Source organism: Culex quinquefasciatus, chromosome 2, assembly GCF_015732765.1.
Source record: "Culex quinquefasciatus strain JHB chromosome 2, VPISU_Cqui_1.0_pri_paternal, whole genome shotgun sequence".
NCBI lineage: Eukaryota > Metazoa > Arthropoda > Insecta > Diptera > Culicidae > Culex > Culex quinquefasciatus.
The window spans coordinates 41,048,990-41,059,657 of NC_051862.1; the positions used below are offsets into that span (position 1 = coordinate 41,048,990).

At 34.3% G+C, this 10,668-nt stretch overlaps 1 long non-coding RNA gene across 1 annotated transcript; it reads right to left on the bottom strand.

Annotated features, from left to right (window-relative positions):
* Positions 1 to 385: 385 nt before the first annotated feature.
* On the bottom strand, positions 386 to 3,606 carry LOC119767615. The gene is made up of 2 exons (XR_005277618.1): positions 3,522 to 3,606; positions 386 to 889 (listed from the first exon to the last, which is right to left on the bottom strand). It is a non-coding gene; the product is annotated as an uncharacterized LOC119767615 (long non-coding RNA).
* Positions 3,607 to 10,668: the final 7,062 nt, after the last annotated feature.

The window sequence follows — 10,668 nt, forward strand, 5'->3', positions numbered from 1 at the left end:
GTGGCGCTATAACCACGGCAAATAGTGTCCAGGGCATTTGTGGAAATACAATGTCCCATCCCAGAGGGTCCCGGAGCACCAAAACTTCTTAGCATGGTGCTCCCAACGATTAATTGCCCAAACAAACAGGAACGTGAGCGGGGGATCCCCACGTTTCTTCCTCCCCTGTAGATTCAGAAATGTATTGTTGTTTGAACATTCGTGCTCAAACTCAATCTACTTCAACGAATCATCTTTGTGGTAAACTTTATGCTAGGCGTTAATCAACCAAAGGCATTTTCCAGGATGCCCTCGAAAGACTGGCTGCGCTAGGGTTAGATTTGATTAGATTAGATTAGTACCCAAAATTTAAATTTTTAATCACCTTTCTAAAAAAAAGATCATTTAGCTTGCATGTACCATATAATTACAGTCAACGAATCATTTATGATCAAGTTTTATTAAAATTAGAAATATTTCAACGCACGATTTTTTGGTTCTACTTGCAGCTACAATCTTTTGTACAACCATATGATTCCTGTTCGGGGCTGGCCGATTATGGGTAGTGGACTGTATTTCGGGTTGTTGGCGGATTTGCAGTGGAACCGCAGTAGGGAGGAAAAACAGTGGAACTTTGGATTTTCTTGTTTTGTTTTCTCCTTCTTCTTCCTCTCCTACTTCTCACTACAATGCACTTCTTCTTCACTTCCGATCTTTTTTCTGTTGCGACTGTTGTGTGTTGCCTCGTTGGCGGTTGGACGTGCTCTGACGCGAGCGCATTGCGCGCGCGGTTCGTGGATGACGTTTCTGACGTTTAACTGTCAGTTGACACGGTGGGCGCCGGGATGTGTGCACGGCAGGGTTTCCTCTTTGGTGATACCGAACAATTCCAGATCATCACCATTTCATTCTGCAAATAATTGAAAAAAAACACGGTTTTTTCTTATGTTCAAAACTAAAAGTGGACGTACCGCCCATCCGTCACGAGATATCGAAAAATGGATCTCGGATTCGTGATCAGGAGCCAAAATTAACTCTTGGGAAAAAGTTTCACGCAATTCGAAGAGGGGCCGGGGTAACTTTTCTGATTTGGTGCGAGTTTCAATATTTGGATTTGGTGCAAGTCATCAAAATAACACAAATTTCTAATAAAAAAAAATAAAAAAAAAGATCGACGTGTATTGAAAATGCAAAAAACATGACAAATTCATCACTACAGATAAGAAATCGGTCTCAGAGTGTTCTGTAGGTTTGCTCATATCAGATAACCAATTTTAAAGTGCGAGTTCGAAATTCGCCTGATAAAAATAGTTCTTTTTTGTCCATATTCATTATTCAATTTCAAAGTTCTCATTGAGACCGACTGGGACCAGTAAATCACTTTGAACCTAACCATCGTAATCCATACCCAACCACCTGATAAAAAAAAACGCGTGATCCTGGCTGCTGCTCAGATTTCTCCAAATTGAGCCGTCTCCACCAAAACCAATGAATCACACCCATCCAGCGCACTGCAACCTTGTAATTGACTTCTTCGGTAAGTTATGAGTAGGGTTAGTGAAATTTCACGATTTCGCGGACAGCGTGAAATCCGCGAAATTTGTCTTTTTCCGCGAAATCCCGTGAAATTTTATGTTTGTGAGAAACTATAACGATTTTTCTCAAAATATTTTATCAAACTCAAATAAGAATAAAAATAATCTTAAGAACTACTGTTCAATTAATAATACATATATAGGGTTAGTGAATTTTGGCGCTTTGAAATTCTTGTAATTTATTATTTTGTCAAATCGTTTTTTTTTTTTTCATATAACATTATAATAAATATTTTAATCATAAAGACTATTTGAGTCAATTTGATTAGTTTTAAATTAAAAAGCATGATATGAACCATTTGAAGAATTGTTCGGATTTTTCAGTTTTTTTTAGAAACTAACTTTATTTAGTAATATTTTTATTCGCTGTAGTAAAAAAAATACTACAATTTTTTGAAAGGTGTGGTTTGGAAAGAAATTAAAAGAATTTAGCTTTGTTTGATTCAAAATAAAATAAAGAGTATTTTATATCTTTGAAATCACCTTTTAAAAATATTTAATATTTTTCTGAGTCCTGTTTATTTGATTTTTTGGATTGATGATTCCCGTAAAAGTTAAGCCTGTATTTTTTTGTATAAAAATTTCGATTTCGCAACCAATTTAATCATTTTTGCTGTTTGATTTTAAATTTAGTTTTAAATTTTTAATAAAAACCTTTAAAAATATTTTGAATGAGCTAATTTTTGCAGAAAATTAAAACTATTTTACTAATTTTGGCTGAACAAGATTGTGGAATCTGGCTTTGATATGAAATTCAATAAAATGTAATCTTAAACAGAAGCAAATCAACGAATTAGCTTTATTAGTCGAATATTAAAAAAGCAGTTCAATAAATTTTGTTTCAAAATATAAATAGAGCCCATCCATAAACCAAGTAGATTTTTTTTTTGAAAATTTGAAGATTTGTTTATGTGTTACCAGGGTTGTTAAAATATCAAAATATCAGTTCTCAGCAACTACAATTATCCCGCCTGAATATTCATGCCTCAAATACAACTGCCCTTCTCTCTTCATTGAAACTCTCAGCGCCGAACATAGCCGAACACGTTTTCGTGTTTACCCACCAGCGTTGCCACATGTACAGATATTTTTTGGCACAGACCAAACACTCAAACTAATTATTTAACAGTTAAAATACACTTGAGTAGTTTTTGTAAACTGCATCAAAAAGATAAACATTTTTTGCATCTTTTTACTTGTTTAGTTTTTGATGAAATTTTTTTTCTTTAAAGTTATACTTGATTGAGTGTTTGGTTTGTGCCAAAAATATCTGTACGTGTGGCAAGCCCACTCGCGAGTCGCGACTGACATTTTCCTTTTCTCTCTCATTCCTGCTTCCACGATCATCCTACCGCAAAAGCGTTTAACCACAAAAGCCGCCACAAAACCAATTTTGCAAACGCAGTTTGACGGGACGTCATGCGTGGTCGGCTCCTAATCGCCATCTCGCGTTCTCTCATTGCAGTTTTTGGAGAGATTGAGAGACTCAGCGATGAGAGCGCATAGTCTAGGAAAAGGGGAAGAGTGATAGAGAGAGAATGACATCGCTGGGAATCACGAGACACAAGAAGAGATCTCACAAGCTATAGTGACGGCCGCTGTACTCTCGGATATTTTTGGTGCAGAGATAATCTATTGATAGCTTTTTTATCACTCATTTGCAACACTGTGTGTTACATTCAAATTTAGTGAGATTTTTTTTGTTTATTGAAGAATTATTTATAATGAAGCATAACAAGTAGTTGCTGTATTTTAAATATAAGATTTTGAGAGTAATTTTAACATTTTTACGTTCCGCGAAATTTGCGTGAAATTTGGTGATTTGAAATTGAGGTCCCCGTGAAATTTGGTCTTTCCGAGCGTGAAAAATCACTAAGCCTAGTTATGAGTTTACTTGAACGGAGCGAGAGCATTTTGCCTCTCTACAACTTTATTGATTTTGCTTACCAGGAATTTGTTTTTGCAGGCGCCTCATTCCAGCACCCCACCAATCTGTACCAGTGCGCTGTGATTAAGTTTCTGTTTGTTTCACCACAAAGTTCAAACAAACCGTTGATTATAAAAGTTTTGAAAAGTTGCTGGCCCGAGCTGGCTATCGCGCAACTGCTGCTGCAGCTGGTGATTATAGCAATTAGCTATAATTTCTTGGCTTGCGAAAAAACGATATCGAAGAAACACCAGTCCGGAGGTAGTTCTGATCGGTTGATCGACGCAAAAGGTCGATCCTGCTGCCGGTTGTTCGACGCGGTCGATTTTGATTTACACAATTTCGAATATCGCACTTGAGTTTTCAGGTTTTCAGGTTCACCAGCAGCAGGTCTACCTTCCAGTGCAAACTCCAAACAGGCTGGGATTAAGCGGGGCAAGATTTATGACTTCCTTCTTAAATTATTGAAACACACCGGCTAATCTGATAACGGCGATGATGGAGAGCCTCAACTTCTTGGCTTGGCTGCAGGAGTAGCGGCAGGTTCTGCACGACTTGGAGTTGAATATCGCGCAAGCCCGGTTAGGCGTAGGTAGGTACCGATAGGGGTGCTTCGAGGGCACGTTTCGGCGTGGATTACCCCCACCGCGGTGGGAAACTGCTGCTGCTGGGAACTGCCGGTGTTGTAGGTACAGGATGGAGCAACGGAGTTACTTTCTTTGGAAATGTGTTAGGATTGTTGCAAGCGGTGTAAAAAAAATACATGTTTTTAGATTTATATTTTTAAGATATTTACAGTAAATCTTAAAAAACAAAAGTACATGATTTCATATCGTTTATTTAACTATCTTTTTATTCACGAAAACAATTTATTTGCTGCTTACAAATGTTTCTCAAAATTAATGTGCTTTTTAAAAAAATCACCAAAAATCATTTTTTCAACCAATTTTTGAAGCATTGGAAAGAAGAACACATAAATTTTTTGTCTCAGAATATGCCTCTGCGCATTTTTTTTTACAATTTAAATGATAATGGTGCCATTTTATAGCAGAAAATGTGAAAAACATGCAAAAAATAATAAATTTACCAAAAACAAAGATAAAATAAACAAGATAAATGCAAATGAATACACTTAAAAATAAAACAAGAAAACAAAAACAAGAGATAGTAAGTTTTTCGTAGAATAAAAGTTGCTCAAAATGACCTCCTAAACACGGAAAAAATAAAAATTCTCGAAAAAAAAACTTGGGCAGTAGAAGGTTAAACCTCCACCCACTTTGCCTTTAGGCTGGCATCGATCTTTAAATAGCAAAAATTAAAAAAAAAACAATTTTCAAACAAATTATGATTCATTGCAAGCATTGGGAAAGAGAACCCTTGACTGTTAAGAAATCTTTGTTTTGATGATTTTAATTGTTTCATATGAGGTTAGAGGACCCAGATTTTGCCATGCTCCAGTTTTCACCCACCTGCTGGATCTAATCTATAGTCAACTAATTTTGAAATATAGACCCTACTGTGTTAAAAATTTTAACCTAGATCTGGCCCTCGATTACCATAAAACTTATCGAATCACAGGGAACAGTTCTTGGAATTACATTCAGAACATTCTAGATTATTGTTGAAGATAAATGAATTATGTCTTTTAATATTTTTTAAGGCCTTTGCAAATATTTTTCAAACTTTATGTTGCCACCCCCCATAAACACATGTTTTAAAAAAACTTCAAAATTTCAATGAAGGTTAAAAGTTTAATCGACTGAAAACAATTTGAAATCCATTTGGGTAATTCTCCGCCAACTCACACAGCAGTTGCCCCGACCCCTCTTTGATTTGCGTGAAACTTTGTCCTAAGGGGTAACTTTTGTCCCTGATCACGAATTTGAGGTCTATTTTTTGATATCTCGTGACGGAGGGGCGGTACGACCCCTTCCATTTTTGAACATGCGAAAAAAGAGGTGTTTTTCAATAATTTGCAGCCTGAAACGGTGATGAGATAGAAATTTGGTGTTAAAGGGACTTTTATGTAAAATTATACGCCCGATTTGATGGCGTACTCAGAATTCCGAAAAAACGTATTTTTCATCGAAAAAAACACTTAAAAAGTTTTAAAAATTTTCCCATTTTCCGTTATTCGACTGTAAAAATTTTTGGAACATGTCATTTTATGGGAAATTTAATGTACTTTTCGAATCTACATTGACCCAGAAGGGTCATTTTTTCATTTAGAACAAAAATTTTCATTTTGAAATTTCGTGTTTTTTCTAACTTTGTAGGGTTATTTTTTAGAGTGTAACAATGTTCTACAAAATTGTAGAGCAGACAATTACAAAAATTTCGATATATAGACATAAGGGGTTTGCTTATCAACATAACGAGTTATCGCGATTTTACGAAAAAAAAGTTTTGAAAAAGTTGGTCGTCATCGATCATGGCCGTTCATGGTCACCCGCGACAGACACGGACGACGAAACAAAGAGAAACGCAAAAAGTAACTTTTTCAACACTTTTTTTCGTAAAATCGCGATAACTCGTGATGGTTATCAGCAAACCACTTATGTCTATATATCAAAAATTTTGTAATTGTCTGCTCTACAACTTTGTAGAACATTGTTACACTCTAAAAAATAACCCTGCAAAGTTAGAAAAAACACGAAATTTTAAAATGAAAAATTTTGTTCTAAATGAAAAAATGACCCTCCTGGGTCAATGTAGATTAGAAAAGTACATTAAATTTCCCATAAAATTACATGTTCCAAACTTTTTTACAGTCAAGTAACGGAAAATGGGAGAATTTTTAAAACGTTTTTAGTGTTTTTTTCGATGAAAAATATGTTTTTTTAGAATTCTGAGTACGCCATCAAATCGGGCGTATAATTTTACATAAAAGTCCCTTTGACACCAAATTTCTATCTCATCACCGTTTCAGGCTGCAAATTGTTGAAAAACACCACTTTTTCGCATGTTCAAAAATGGAAGGGGTCGTACCGCCCCTCCGTCACGAGATATCAAAAAACGGACCTCGGATTCGTGATCAGGGACGAAAGTTATCCCTTAGGACAAAGTTTCACGCAAATCGAAGAGGGGTCGGGGCAACTTTTCCCGATTTCGTGTGAGTTGGTAGAGAATTACCCATTTTCCTTTTCAATCGATCAAATAAAATTATAATTTTAAAGAAATTCAAATGTACAGTACCGCAAAAAGATTTTGTTTTAACAAAGATAAACCAATTATGTGTTTTAATATTTTTTGAGGCCATTGCAAATATTTTTCAAACCTTATGTTGCCCCCCCCCCCTCCCCCCCTCCTCCCCCCCATAAATACATTTTCCTTTTGGATCAATCAAATAGAATTATAATTTAAAGAAATTCAAATGTACAGTACCGCATAAAGAGTTTTGTTTTAACAAATTTTATTTTTGTGATTACTGAGATATTTTGAAAACTAATCATTGCTAAATAACTGGGCAGGTGTAAAATACATTTTAAAGACTTCCTTGAAATGTTAATACCATGGCTTGTTATTTAATTATTTTTGCTCATTTTAAAGAAAATTGTCCAAGGAATTTGATAAATAAATAAAATTTTAACCCTTAAATGCCATCTATTATTTCAAAAGGACCAAACTGGCTTAAAAATTTTGAAAATATTTTTTTCGAAAAAAATGGAAAATTTCACGAATGTCTCATATTTTAACATTGTAAATCGGACCATTAGTTGCTGAGATATCGACATTAGAAAATTGTAGGTTGTTTGGGAGAGACTTAGAAAACACCAATTTTCCTGTTATTTAACCATTGCATGGCAATTTCTAAGCAACTAAGGGTCGTATCGACAAAGTTCAAAAAGGCAAAATATAAAGAATTTTAGCAGCTTTTCAAAAAAAAATGTTTTTAAAGGTGGGCAAGTGCACTAATTTAAAAAAATCAAACTGCGACTATATTTTAAAAAGTTACCCAAAAATAGTTTTAACTTGAAAACAGTACACTTTATCAAAATTTCACTAAAGTACCTTTGGATTGCAAATTTGATTTTACATTGAAAAATGAAGTTGAAAAATTTTTGCGACCAATATTTGGATTTTTTGGAACAATTAGTATTGATTAAAAAATGCATAACTCGGTCAAAGATTTTTTGCAAATCCTGGAAATTTCTGAAAAGTTGGCATTTGATGTCCCTTAAAACATATCAAAAAATGAAAAAAATAAAACAGTTTTTTTGCAAATCAAGTTTAAGTGACAAAAAGTTAAATAAATTGTTTACCGTGTATATTTTTTTTTGCGTCTGTTGATCCTGTCGCACTTTCTTTCCCGGTAAATACAAATTACAACACTCAGATTACAAAGAACAAAACTGTTTAATACAAAAAGACTTTATTCGCGTAAACTAGGCTGTATTTGGCAGTAAATTAACTGTTCTGACCTGCTCTGAGGTCTGTCAGGGAATGGGACTGTTCTGAGGTGGTTTTCCTACAAGAAAATGTACGGTCAGGACAAGTTCACTGACCTTTTCGTCCTGTTTGTGTTCTGTTATTTACAAATATGTGTGTGTTTACATGTAACGTAGAGTGCGAAAACTAGACAACATAAACTGTGGCAAAAACTACACGAAAACAGTACAGTACAGAAGTTTCTGACTAGAATCATCGTCTTGTGTGTAAACAGTATTTTTTGATTTTCGAGATTTTTTTATATGTTTTAGGGAACAAAAACCCGCAATTGAGCCATAAAGAAACATGGTCAAAAAGTCTGCTGCCGAGTTATGAATTGTTGAAAAAATTGATTTTTGGGAAAAAGCGAAATTTCATGCAAAAACAAGTTTGACAGTATTTTTTAAATGTAAAATTGAATTTCCAATTGAAAAGTACTTTACAGATTTTTTTATAAAAGGCTCTGTTTTCAAGATATAGCCACCAAAAGTTTGATTTTAGTGAAATATTTGCATTTTTTCAATTTTTAAAAATAGTGACCAGGAGTGCCCATTTCCAAAACTATTTTTTTTTAAAGTTCAGAAAATTAGCTATAAAAATTGTCTAAGAGACATTAAAGATTGGACCTCTGGTTGCTGAGATCTAGCGGCTTGAACAAAAAGAAACACGAAAATTGAAGTTTTCTAAATCTCACCAAAATAACCCACCATTTTCTAATGTCGATATCTCAGCAACTTTTGGTCCGATTTTCAATGTTAAAACATGAAACTTTCGTGAAATGTTTTGATCTTTTCGAAAAAAAAAGTTTAAAAAAAATAATCAAGGCTAACATTTTAAATGGGCGTAACATTCAATGTTTGGCCCTTTTAAAATGTTTGTCATGATTTAAAAAACTTTAAAATACTTTTTTCGAAAAGATCAGAAAACTTCATGTTTTAAAATTGAAAATCGGACCAATAGTTGCTGAGATATCGACATTAGAAAATGGTGAGCTGTTTGGGTGAGACTAAGAAAACATCAATTTTCGTGTTTCGTTTTGTTCAAGCCGCTAGATCTCAGCAACCAGAGGTCCAATCTTTAATGTCTCTTTGACAATTTTTTAGCTAGTTTCTAAACTTTTCAAAAAAAAAAAAAATATTTTTGGAAATGGTCACTCATGGTCACTATTTTTAAAAATCGAAAAACTGCAAATATTTCACTAAAATCAAACTTTCTGTGGCTATATTTTGAAAAAAGAGGCTTTTATCAAAAAATCTGTAAAGTACTTTTCGATTGCAAATTCAATTTTACATAAAAAATATTACGTCAAATTTATTTTTGCATAAAAGTTCGCTTTTTCCCAAAAATCACTATTTTTTCAAAAATTCATAACTCGGCGACAGATCTTTTGGCCATGTTTCTCTATGGCTCGAAAGTTGCGGGTTTTTGTCCCCTAAAACATATCAAAAAATCTCGAAAATCAAAAAATACCTATTTTGGGAAATTGAGTTTTTGTGAAAAAAAATGTTAATTATAAAATCGGCAATTTTTTTCCGTGTACCTATTTTTTTCTAAATAGTCCTCAACAATACCTACAACTTTGCCGAAGCCACCAAATTGATCAGAAAATTCATTCAAAAGTTACAGATATTCGAATATTTACGTACCATTTTTGTATGGACAGCTGCCAAAATTGTATGGAGACTTGTATGGGTGAACCAATGACACAAAATAGCTTCTTTGGTCATAGGAAAGGCCCCCACAAAATTTTAGTCAAATAAAAAAATACAAATAAAATCCATTTCCGGTTTTGGAAGAGAATCGCTCAGTATGTACTGTACAACAAAATTTCAAAAGTATTGGAAATATCTTCAAACGATCTTAAACATGTGTACAAGGATGATAAACACAGGGGAATGTATTTTGAATTGTTTTCAGCTTTTCAGTCAAAATATCGCTAAAAGTCAAAGTTTTTTTTCCCCTGATCTTACGGACCGATTTTGAAAGGGGTGAAAGTTGAAAATTATTTGCAACGGCCTAAGAAAATAAATTCTTCAAAAATAAAAACATTTTGTTGCACTGGCATGAATCTTAATGTGAGAAAATATATTTTGAATAATGTTCAGCTAAACGCCAAATCCAGCTTCGTTCCAAAATCATTTCTCGAGAAATATTCATTCGAAAAATCTGCAAAAAATCATGGACGATCGATTTTCGACGCCCGATCGATTGACAATGACAGAATTGGTCTATCTTCTATTTTCGAATTTTGGCGCTTAATTTACTGTAGAGCACGCGTGACGTCCGTGTGTGGTAAAAAAGTGCTCAATTTTGTGGTAGGGGGTTTCTCAGAGCCCACATTATGGATTTAAGCTCTCTTGGGCGCATTTGAAAGGGGATGTGCTGAACCTGAGCCAGTTCCATACCAAATTTGAATTTATCCATTTTTTATGGGGACTCGGAGTGTGTTTTCACCTGATCAGGCGGTTTTCAAATGAAAATTCGGTCGAAAATTGAAGTATTGAAGTCGTTTATTTATCCAAAAAATTGAGCTTCACATGCAGACGCGAGCAATGCTGGCGCGTGATGCTGGCGCGTATAGAGTTTTGATACTAGATTACCCCCTTTTAGTGCAAGTTGCTTTATCGATTACTCGTTCATCACACGTCGCCTTTCATGATTATCTATGCTAAGCTTCAGTGAACGCATACTAGACGCAAGCTGATATCCGTTCTAAAGCCCTATGCTCATTCTTTTGCC